Source organism: Caretta caretta, chromosome 4 (assembly GCF_965140235.1).
Source record: "Caretta caretta isolate rCarCar2 chromosome 4, rCarCar1.hap1, whole genome shotgun sequence".
Classification (NCBI taxonomy): Eukaryota; Metazoa; Chordata; order Testudines; family Cheloniidae; genus Caretta; species Caretta caretta.
In genome coordinates, this window is record NC_134209.1 from 109,323,382 (window position 1) to 109,335,483 (window position 12,102).

Sequence of the window (12,102 nt, forward strand, 5' to 3'; positions counted from 1 at the left end):
ACATATGGCTTGAACAGGAGATTTCAAACTTTCTAAATATGTTTTTGTTATGCCTTTTTTTTGTTGGCTGTTGTGAATCTGATGATTAATGATTGTAGGATTACAGGAGTGGGTCTAATTCATTGTTTAATTCATTCATCAGTATATTTAAAATTTGTTAAGGAGTACTTAGAGGAAATAATAGGCACTTTTTTTAATGGAGGGATAAAGCTAAATGAATAAAATATGTGATTTTAAAAAAATGTCAAACCTGTTTATAATTGATTTACAGAACAAAGAAATCTGAAAGCAGGGAGAGAAATAAGAATGCAAGGTGCCAATGAGTTTTGTCACAAACAACATAACTGATAGATTCTCCTGATGTTGAAATACAAGTAAACAAGCGGGCAAGTTATAAGCAAAAGCAAAAAACTCCAACAACCTCAAAACCCCAACCCAACCAACCCCTCCCAGTCCCCACCCACCTGAAAGCCCAGGATAACACCACAACTGCTGCTAACGTCATATCATTTAAACAAAGTGGAGACAGATCTGTGGGTCCTGAAATTTCTTGTACAATTCAAAGCAGAATTGTAGGGAACATCAGATTTTTCACATTGCAAAGGAAAGCTATGTTGTGTTTGTATTCACTCAGAAAACAGCATTGGTTATGAGAGATCTGTATGTTTTTCAAGGATGCAACTAAAATTTCCCCACAGCTCTCCCTCCCCTGCCCTGCATCCAGCCCCAAACTCTCTCCTCAGCATTCTCTCCCTGCACCCTCCCCCCCCCACTCCCCATACACTGACCCTGGACCCAATCCCAATCTCTCCCCGAGCTGTTCCTCCATACCCAGTCCTGAGCACTCTCACAGTGCCTCTGCACCCAGCCCCATGCTCCCCACCCTTCACCCCGCTCTACACACTGCCCTCCTGCTATTCCACACTCAGCCGCTGGTATTCCCCCCACATTGCTCCAAACCCAGTCCAGGCCAGCCCCATGGTCTCTCCATCCCATCCTCACCCCGCAGTCTCACTTCCCCACACCCAGCCCCAAGCTCTTACCCAGAGAGGCAGTCAGACTGAAGATCACCAGTAGAGTTCTGGGAGCTCCAGACCCCATCCTCTGGCTGTGTCCCAGTGCCTTGTATTCAGCTTCTCCACAGGGGCTGGTGGTGTTTGGTGCCCATGGGTGCTGGAAGGAGTGCCATGGTGGGGAGGGGGCCGGGGAAGCAGGCTCATGGGGTTGCCGCACCTGTCAAATTTGGCCCCATCATCCCTCTGCCATGATGGAGGGGTGGCTGGGCCAAATTTCCAGCCCCAGTCAGGGGCCAAGGTCGGGGGGGTGCATTTTCCCCTCATTGCTCCCTTGGCATTTGCAGCACAGAATGGTACTAGTGAATATGGCAAAGACTCCTCACAGGCAGAGATATGAGTGTTGGGAAAAGAACGTGAGCTGACATGAAAATAAATGTACATTCCAGATAACATGCAAGTGTTACCTCTTTGGACTTGTTGCCGCTGACATCATAAACAAGGGTCCTCTACTGATTTTCACAGAGTGTATCCCAGAAGGAGCTGTAACGAGGGGGAATTGCACCCCAAAGCCAAGAATTCCCATAGGTTGAAAAGACATGGAGAAGAGATGGAGAGCTGGGTGAATTCGATGATCATTGAGGAGAACTTCTATTGGTAACAACTAAGACTTAATGAAAGATAAGCACCATATTAACTTTCTCTCCACTCCCTTACTTAAGTAGCCAGTGGAGCAGAGACTTGAATGTGGGTTGCCTACATTGCTGGTGAGTGCCCTAACAGCCAGGCTATATATCCGGTCTCTTGGGCCCAATGACCATTGTACTATTTGTACGAAGTGGAACAACTTCAATGGGAAGGATTGAGAGGCCCCCCCGCCGAGTGGTTAGGGCATTTTGATGGGAGTTAGGAGACACGAGTGTAAAGCCTTACTGTATTTCAGGCAGAATTCAAACCTGGGTCTCCCATATCCTAGGGGATTACCTTACCTCCTGGCGCAGGTGATGCATGGGGGGGCATGGAGGGACAAGTGCCCCCCCAGATTGGCCTGTTTGGGGCAAGAAGGGAGAGGGACTATATCTTTCTCTCCCTGCGCCTCCCCCCTGGGATGTTCCCTGCTCTCCCTGGCAACAAAACAGGGAGTGGGACAGAGCCGCTTCTTTCTGAGAGCCTGGCTGGGAGGCAGTGGTGGCCCGCTCCCTACCTGGTCTCAGCTACGGTGGACAGGGGCCAAGCATGTGGAGGGAGCGAGGGGCTCTGGGTCGCTCAGCCCCTGTCCCTGGCAGCAGGGTCCAGGCGGAGAGCGGGCCACCACTGCTTCCCAGCCACTGCTGCCCTAACGGCCAGGGACAGAGGCCAAGCGAGTGGGAGCACCCTCTTCCCCAGGGCATGTTTCTGGCTCGCTTGGTCTCTTTCCCTATTATGGCTGTCGAGGAGTTGAACAGGCAGGGGGTGGGGAGAGGCGCAGTCACGTGTCCTCCTCTTTAGATTGTGCGCCTCCTCCCCCATATGGGGAGGCACGAGTCGTCTATGTCTGGGCTGCACATCACCTCTTCTTGCACTGTTGTTTTGTGTGCAGCCTGATCTAGTAGGCAGCCTCTGAAAATGCCTACCAGAATGGGCTCTGCCGATGTGATAAGCCGAACAACACGTTTGACGACCATGCTGGAGCTTAGGCATGAGCCAGGCACCTGTGTGTCAGAACTGAGGCAAGGCTAGTCACAGAAATTTAGGTGCCTTGGGGATTTTATCAGTGGAAACTTAGGTACCTACAGAGTTCAAGCACTTCTAGGGCGCTGCACAGGGATTTGGAAGATCTAAATTTTGGACTTTGGTGTCTAAAGTGGGAGTTAGGCACTCCAATTCCTTTGTGGATCTAGCCCTTGATTTATATAATGTTTGCTTGACAAATTGATAAGGACATTCATTAAGGACTTCACAGTTCCATACTGGGAACCAAAATCACCACTCCAGAATAGTCATGAATTAGACAAAGTTTTCCACATTATGATGATCTGATTTGTTGTGATTTGATTTATTAGCCTGATAAGTTTAACATCCTATCATAAACTCAACCCTTTAAACTTAGTAAATACTGACAAGAGAACCACCTTTATTTTTCAGAGGGGTAGCTGTGTTAGTCTGTATCAGCAAAAACAATGAGGAGTCCTTGTGGCACCTTAGAGACTAACAAATTTATTTGAGCATAAGCTTTCGTGGGCTATAACCCACTTCATCAGATGCATGGAGTGAAAAATACAGTAGGCAGGTATAAATATACAGCACATGAAAAGATGGGAGTTGCCTTACCATGTGTGGGGTCAGTGCTAATGAGGCCAATTCAATCAGAGTGGATGTGGCCCATTCCCAAAAGTTGACAAGAAGGGGTGAATATCAAAACAGGGAAAATTACTTTTTGTAGTGCTAAGGAGGCCAGTTCAATCAGGGTGGATGTGGCCCATTCCCAGCAGTTGACAAGAAGGTGTGAATATCAACAGAGGGAAAATTACTTTTTGTAGTGACCCATCCACTCCCAGTCTTTATTTAGGCCTAATTTGATGGTGTCAAGTTTGCAAATTAATTCCAGCTCTGCAATTTCTCACTGAAGTCTGTTTTTGAAATTTTTTTGTTGAAGAATGGCCACTTTTATTTTTGCTTAGTGTAATTCTTCTACAGGACTTTGATCTCTAACATTTATACAAATTCTCAAGTCTGTACTTTATCTAAGTAACCCTCCGGTCCTTCTTGCAGGTGGGACAGGGAAGCTTAAACTTGGAGACACGATGACATGGCACAGATAAGAAAGCATTATTATAGCAATATCTCCTGGGAGGACATGATATACTCAGCAATTCACATTCCTCCTAGAACTTCCTTATCTGTATTATATCATGTTTAAACAGAAACCCTGTGATTAATTTAATTATGTTTATTCTATTGATTGCACCCTCAGTGATGAGTAGATACCCCAAATTCTATTATATCTGAATATTCAATTTTTACTTTTCTATTCCTTTTATAGTTGTAATATATCTTACAGTTTCATCAACATATCACAGTGTAAAAACATTAGGTAAATATGGTATAAAACACACCTTTTGGTTAAGTCATTTTAATTAAACATTTACCCATACCATGTTCCTTATAAATTAGAGTTTTGAGTTCCTAGCTAAAGTATAGATTCAAGAATTGCAGCAATACCTTTGGGGAAGAATGCAAACTGATGAGTGTAGCATTTCCTCTCAGGAAAAATTGCTGAAGTTACCACTTTAGTTGTGCCATGTCTTCCTGCTTCAAGTTAAAGCTTCTCACTCTTACCTTCAAAGCCCTGTATAGTTTTGCCCTGTTTTCTCTTCCAACTTCTGCTGCTGATTTTGTCTAATCTTCCTTTTCCTCCCTACCCTCCTTCCAAGACTCTCTGATCGCTGTGGAGGTTGCCAACTCTCATGATTTTATTGCTAGCCTCAAGATATTTGGTGTGTTTCTTACAGACCTAGGTCCTGGAGATTTGATTATGTTATTTTCATTTTTCAAAAGTAAGTTTTCATCTCTTGTGGAAGAAAGCTTGAACATGAACCCTAAAGAGTCCCAAACCAGGAGGCAAATAAAAAGAACCAAAAGCATATTTTTTTGAAATCTCATGGTTTGGAAGCCAAGCTCATACATTTTTGGGGCCTACCTGCTGATTTATAAGTGCTTGGGCTTGGCAAGCCCCTTTTGCTTCTCCCATTCTTTGTATCATGCTGCTCTTCAGGCTTATTTAGAAACAGCTCCCATTTCTCCTCTGCCACAAATACTCCCTCTCCACCAAACCACTCCCTTCATAGAATCATAGAATCATAGAATATAAGGGTTGGAAGGGACCCCAGAAGGTCATCTAGTCCAACCCCCTGCTCGAAGCAGGACCAAATCCCAGTTAAATCATCCCAGCCAGGGCTTTGTCAAGCCTGACCTTAAAAACCTCTAAGGAAGGAGATTCTACCACCTCCCTAGGTAACGCATTCCAGTGTTTCACCACCCTCTTAGTGAAAAAGTTTTTCCTAATATCCAATCTAAACCTCCCCCACTGCAACTTGAGACCATTACTCCTCATTCTGTCATCTGCTACCATTGAGAACAGTCTAGAGCCATCCTCTTTGGAACCCCCTTTCAGGTAGTTGAAAGCAGCTATCAAATCCTCCCTCATTCTTCTCTTCTGGAGGCTAAACAATCCCAGCTCCCTCAGCCTCTCCTCATAACTCATGTGTTCCAGACCCCTAATCATTTTTGTTGCCCTTCGCTGGACTCTCTCCAATTTATCCACATCCTTGTAGTGTGGGGCCCAAAACTGGACCCAGTACTCCAGATGAGGCCTCACCAATGTCGAATAGAGGGGAACGATCACGTCCCTCGATCTGCTCGCTATGCCCCTACTTATACATCCCAAAATGCCATTGGCCTTCTTGGCAACAAGGGCACACTGCTGACTCATATCCAGCTTCTCGTCCACTGTCACCCCTAGGTCCTTTTCCGCAGAACTGCTGCCTAGCCATTCGGTCCCTAGTCTGTAGCTGTGCATTGGGTTCTTCCATCCTAAGTGCAGGACCCTGCACTTATCCTTATTGAACCTCATCAGATTTCTTTTGGCCCAATCCTCCAATTTGTCTAGGTCCTTCTGTATCCTATCCCTGCCCTCCAGCGTATCTACCACTCCTCCCAGTTTAGTATCATCCGCAAATTTGCTGAGAGTGCAATCCACACCATCCTCCAGATCATTTATGAAGATATTGAACAAAACCGGCCCCAGGACCGACCCTTGGGGCACTCCACTTGATACCGGCTGCCAACTAGACATGGAACCATTGATAACTACCCATTGAGCCCGACAATCTAGCCAGCTTTCTACCCACCTTATAGTGCACCCTTCTATCTCTGGTGCTTATACAGTCCCATTACTGCACTGAGTGCCTCACACTCTTTAATGTACTAATCCTCACAAAACCCCTATGAGGTAGAAAAGTATTATCCCACAGAGACTAAATGACTTACCTACAATAATATAGAACATCTGTGATGAAGCAGAGAATTTAACCCAACTTCCAGGCTCATGCCCTACCACTGGACAATACTCCCCTCTCATCTTTCCTTTAAAGTCCATTTTCATCCTTGATTCTTTCCAACACTGATATAGCCAGTCAGAAGTGTTGTCTGGTGTTTTGATGTTTGTCTTCGTAAGCTCTTTGGGGCAGGGGCCTGGTCTTGTTATTCTTGTAAATCATGATGTTCATTTACAGCACTGTAAGTCAGATTCTGATTTCTGTAGGAGCCGAGGAAGTCAGCATCCCCCAGAGTGGGCTGAACTCCTTGTAGGATAGGGCCCTATATAAATAATAATAATAATAATAATAATAATAATATGTAACCAATTACCCAGCCGAAGCAGGCTACTTACAAAGTCCATGCTGTAACTTTCTGATAATTTCCCAGTCATCCCTCAGAAGTAAAGCTAATTTTTCTTACATCTGAATGTTGACATTTTTTCATGTCAGTATTTTGCAAAGACAATGGTTACATTTTGGGTCTCTTGACCCTCATGTATTAGAAAAATAATACAAAGTAAGAAATAAGATGTTTAGGGTTGGGCCTACTGCAAGTATTTCACAGTCTGCTCAGTAAATAAAGAATAACATTCCCAGTGCCAAAAGGAATGATTTATTAAGTGAGCCATTTGCAAGATATGCACATGGTGGGTATTCACCATCTTTGTGTTTATCAGACATTATTAAACACGGTTTGTAAAAGACATCCAGGGCAAAGGACACGAATATCAGAGATACAGTCTATACAGCAGAGAAGAGAGAAGCAACCAGTAGTGTTTTCCAAAAGCAGCCCTGTCAGTATCAAACTTCCCAGATGAAAGCAAAAGAACAGCGTCTTTGAGAATGGCTCCATGTTCAGGAATCTAACTGAAAGCAAAGTGGAAAGATGGAGATGCTGAAGAGGATCAGCTTATGTAGGTTTTCATATGTCAGGCAACAGCAAGTGATGTGTTCTGATGTTTGCTGATATGAAAATCAGTGTCTTCTGACAATTGGGGGTGATAACTTGGATTCAGAGCCAGTGATGGATGGGTGGCAAAGACCAAAAGACAGAATAACATTTGAGATAGGAAAGCCTGTTGGGGTGGCTAGGTGGAAAATTATATACAGATTTTACAAAGATTAGCAAGACATAGAAGGAATTTTCTCACAAATTTTAAACCCATGGCATAATTTTAATTATGCCCAAATGATTTTATTACCCAACATGGCTCTGGGACTTGATTTTAAAGCCAAGCAGCCTTTCAACAACAAAACAAAACAAAAACCCCAAAACAATGCAGCAGCAGCTAAGGAAAAGATTTCTCTTCTGTGGCTGCTATATGAAATATAGAAACTAAAAATATCTTCTTGCTGGCAAATTTGTCAACCTATGATATTTTAGTGGAACAATTCCATTGGCTTCATCTACAAACCCCTCATATTGTCACAGATGATACAAATATTTTCCCAAGTAGCTATGAGACTGGAACAGAAAATTGCAAATGTGAGGTTGGTGTTTTTCTGTCTTTTGCATTTTACCTTATTATGCAAGTATTTCTACTGAAATAAGTGGGACTACTTACAAAATAAGGCACCATTCAATGCAAATGAAGGTTCACAATCTGGATTCATGTGCATAAAATGTGTTCACAAATATAAAATATGTTCACAAATAGAATAGACACAGTGAACAAATGTTCTGTTGGCTCATAAAAATGGAGCAGATAAACACACTGGATTTGTAGTAATTGGGTTGTCCAGCTAATTAGATGACGTTTTAACTAGATGTGACAAGTAGAACTTTTTGATACTCTCTTGAATACCAAATAATAGCTTTCAAAATTTGATGAATAACACGGCCAATTTTTTAATTACCTCATGAGATTTTGAGATAAGGAAGGGATGAGATTTTGGCACTTGCATTCTATTGCATTTCAGTCAGTTAAATAGAACTGATTGAGCTCCAAAGTTTCATCTTTGATCTGTGCATGTGGCTTCAGCAGCACTGAAGAGTCTCTGAGATAGGAAAATGCTTGATGGTGCTGCAATTCAGAATGTTTGGCAGGAGCGACAGGCCCACACCCCAAATCCAAACACCTACGTAGCTTGGGGAAGCTCAGATCTATATCTGAAGTTTTCAATTAGGCCCATCTCTAAAGATACAGTAAAACAGTCTAAATCCTAAACTAAACTGGAGTGAACTGCTTTTGTGTTTCAAGCAAGGTGCTGCCAGTACTTTGTCCAAATGCCTCCCTATTGTTGTATGACTGATCATTTGGAAAGGACCCGTAAAACATTTTGCGTTTGGTGTTTGCTTTTGCGTGTGAGATTGGTATGAGCCTTTTTAACTAGTGCTGTGAGTTTTAAAATATGCACTTGGCTGTACCTGCCGGTTATTGAACGCTTCACGAATTTGCATGTCATCCTTGTGCAGGGGGCTTGCTAATCTTCTCTGTACCGTGCCAAATTTTAGAATATGTGCTGCCGATGCAAGGCATTTCTCTGTTCTAATGTGTCACACATAGGTCTGGTAGAGCTCCCCTGCCTGAACACTCACCAGTGTTAAGGAAAAGTTAGCATATGTGACTCCATTTTGGTTTGGGGCCCACCACTGTCTAAAAGCAAGCACATCGTGCACCAGGAGGAGTGTTCCTTAGATACTGCATTCCTGTGAAAACCCTCCCCCTTGTTTCCAGCCTGTCTCAACTCCTGGTTTCTGTTATTTGTCTGTTCCTAACTCCCTGCTTCCTGGACTTGATGTGAGCCTCCCATCCTGATAAGAAAGGCTACTGGTGCATTGCTTTAGGACCATGTTGTGTAGTTGCAGTAATGGTTTAGCACAGGGAATGTACCTAGCAGGGATAGGTGGTAGATAAGGGAAGGGTTTGTCTATTGGCTAAGGTTTCCGATGCACGAGGGCAACGTGCTTTGCTAAAAGGTATATAATCTCTGTATAACCTGCATTCGGGGTCCCCTCCTGACTAGCAGGGGGGGCACCACGCTCGAGTGTAATAAACTTAGTATCTTTGGGAACTCTGCAGTTGTGGACTTTGTTCGTGTGCCTCAGCCTAGACTTGAACTGTGCGTGACCTATCAGGTATAATTCGTAACAGTTTGTGTGCGTGACCTGTCAGGAATAATTCGTAACAGTTTGTGTGCGTGACCTGTCAGGTATAATTCGTAACACCAGACTATTATATTTGGGCATTGCATGCTGGACCAGTATGTTCTTAAGCTTCCCTTAGTCTGAGTAGGCAGCAGCACTGTGTCTCTCCTTGGCTTCCCTGGCACAAGTGCTCTGTCTGTTATTCCTTCACAGAAATGGGGGTTGAAAGGCAGTGTAAGCATACCCTTTTCCAGATCGCTAACCTCGTGGATGCTCTAGATTTACCATTCCTTTTTCACTCAAATGTGACACTGGAAGCAAACAGACACACAGGCTTTGTAAGGGTTCCCCCCATCACTCTTTTCTTTAACTAGCACAGGAAATATACAGATCTAGACTAAATAATAAACACACCTGTACACATTACCTTGCCTTAGTTTCTTAATCACTCTTTAGCATTCTTTGGGCTCAAGGAAGAAACCTCTAAGGAAATCACAATCCTTCCACTCCCCCAGCCCATGGCTTCTCCTCTGGAACATGGAACTGAGTAGAGTGAAGACTTGTCTCCCTCTCCCTAGCTGGTGAGAGCCTTTTTCTTTTGTAAGCTCCAGCCCCCTTTGTCAGGTGACCCCCCCCCCATTCAATCTTGACAGGAGATCAAAGTTGCCCACCAGGTGATCCGCTGCTTGTTACCACTCCCCTACCGTTCAGACATGAATAACAGGCTAGCCCTTGGTTGTAGCCATTTCCTTGTGCTTCATTTAAGTGGACAATTATCAAAGTTTAATTACCTTAAAGGTTTGCCTTGCACCACCATACAATTTTAGTCCAAGATAAAAGTAAAAAGGCAACAGGAAGGCAAAGCCAAGACTTGCAATCCAAATGGAGTTTGCAGTCGGACACAGACAAACATAAAGAGTCCCCAGTATCAAACAGAGTTCATAAACTGTACATAGACAGATTCCCTACATTGTCAAACAAGCTATCCATTTTTGTTGCCAAAACATTTTACACCATTCTATTTCAAAGCCATGCAACATCCCAGAGGTCTTGTCGCAATTGTGCTACTTCCTTGACTTGCTCTCTACTAGCGAAGATAAGTATCTCCCATAAATTCAGCAACTGTAGTTAGCACATGGTGGCAGTAAGCAAGTAATCATTGTAAGTTAATGCTCTTTCTGAAGACTTCACAGGCAGTAAATCATTAAGGGGCTCTCTCCAGCTGATGTGTTTGGTTCTTCATGCAGAGATGCCAATAAAATCCTGACAGCTTTGTTTTTTTTTCCTTGTAAAGATGTAAGTAAATCATCTGCACTGCGCTACCCACTACTCTGTAGGGTCCTGATCCAATTCCCATTGAAAGCAAGGGGGGTCTTTCCTTTGGATCAGGCTATAAAGCAACTTTCCATTTTTAATGCATCAGGATCCCACAAGACTAGGTGCAGTGAGTAAGATGGATTTTTTTTAAATTAAAGGCATGTGTGTTAGAAGCTAGGAAAGGCTGTCCTAAGCATCACTGAACAAAGAGCAACCTTGGGGCAGACTCTCAGCTGGTGTAAATTGTTGTAGCTAATGGAGCTATGGCAGTTTATTTCTTCCCAGAAGAGCAAGCATGTACTGTAGCGATGCAGGTCTTCCATTTGCAACATGGAGTTTTAGGCCCTGATTCAGCAAAGTACATAAGCCCAGATCCTCAAAGGTATGTAGGCACCTAACTCCCTGTCACAGGGTCCACTCGTTGCTAGGGTAGCCTCCTCCTGGCTGCTCTGGGGCTTAGCTCCTGCTGTTCCTGTCCAACTGAGCCTCGTTTAATTAATCACTGCTTCCTGGCTCCTCCTCCAGGTGAAGCGTGGGGAGTTACTTGACCCAGCTAACGACCTTAACCCCGCCAGGGCTTGTGTGTGGCAGACACCTCAGCACACTCCCATTGAAAAAGTCTGATCCTACACAATTAAAGTCAGTGAGACTTTTGCCATTGACCTCACAGTAAGCAGAATTGAGCCCTTAATGCTTTGCTGAATTGTTGTCCGACTCTACATGTTCTGGGGAAGCCTGACCTTGGTACAGTAACTGAGGAGAATGAGCAGCAAACTACTGTAGTGTAACAATTTTTACTCCCTTAATAACTAAACATTTCTGTTTGAAAAGTTCTCACTTATATTTATCGTGTCCATAATATAAATGGAGTTGTTGCTCAGCTACTAAGCTCCTGAACTGATTGCTAGGTGTGACATCAAAACACCTTTAATTCTGCCAAGATCCTATTGAATAATAATGCAATAGGAAATACTTCAGTGAAGTAGAAATGCATTTCAGCAATAGCCATTGCTTTGAGAGCTGGCATAACTATGCAGGTTTGTTATGTTTTGTATTAGTACTGTATATAGATACAGGGCAGATATTATAGTCATACAAAAATATTGTATCTATTGACAAGCACCACATATTTTAATCTATTCTGTCTGTGCTGAGAACTTGCAGCATGAATCCTGCAAAGACTTGAGCATGTGCTAAACTGTGAGCCCTGTGAGTAGTCCCAATGAAGTCAGTGGAACTACTCACAGTATGTTAAGTTAAGCACATGTGTAAGTCTTTTCAGGATAACAGCCTTACATGTTACACTTTTCTATGCTAGCTATAAAAAAAGAGAGAATTTTTTTTATCAATGATCAAAATAAGAAAAGTGAAAGGTTGGCAGGTAGCACAAAGAACTAATAAAATGGGCGGCTGTGATTGCAGAGCCATTGGCCATTATCTTTGAAAACTCGTGGTGAACGGGGGAAGTCCCGGATGACTGGAAAAAGGCTAATGTAGTGCCAATCTTTAAAAAAGGGAAGAAGGAGGATCCTGGGAACTACAGGCCAGTCAGCCTCACCTCAGTCCCTGGAAAAATCATGGAGCAGGTCCTCAAAGAATCAATCCT

The 12,102-nt window shown here is 43.5% G+C and overlaps 1 non-coding gene across 1 annotated transcript; it reads right to left on the reverse strand.

Annotated features, from left to right (window-relative positions):
- Window positions 1–8,462: 8,462 nt before the first annotated feature.
- On the reverse strand, window positions 8,463–8,566 carry LOC125636308 (U6 spliceosomal RNA). Its single transcript, XR_007356546.2, has one exon. It is a non-coding gene; the product is annotated as a U6 spliceosomal RNA (small nuclear RNA).
- Between the last annotated feature and the right edge of the window lie 3,536 nt (window positions 8,567–12,102).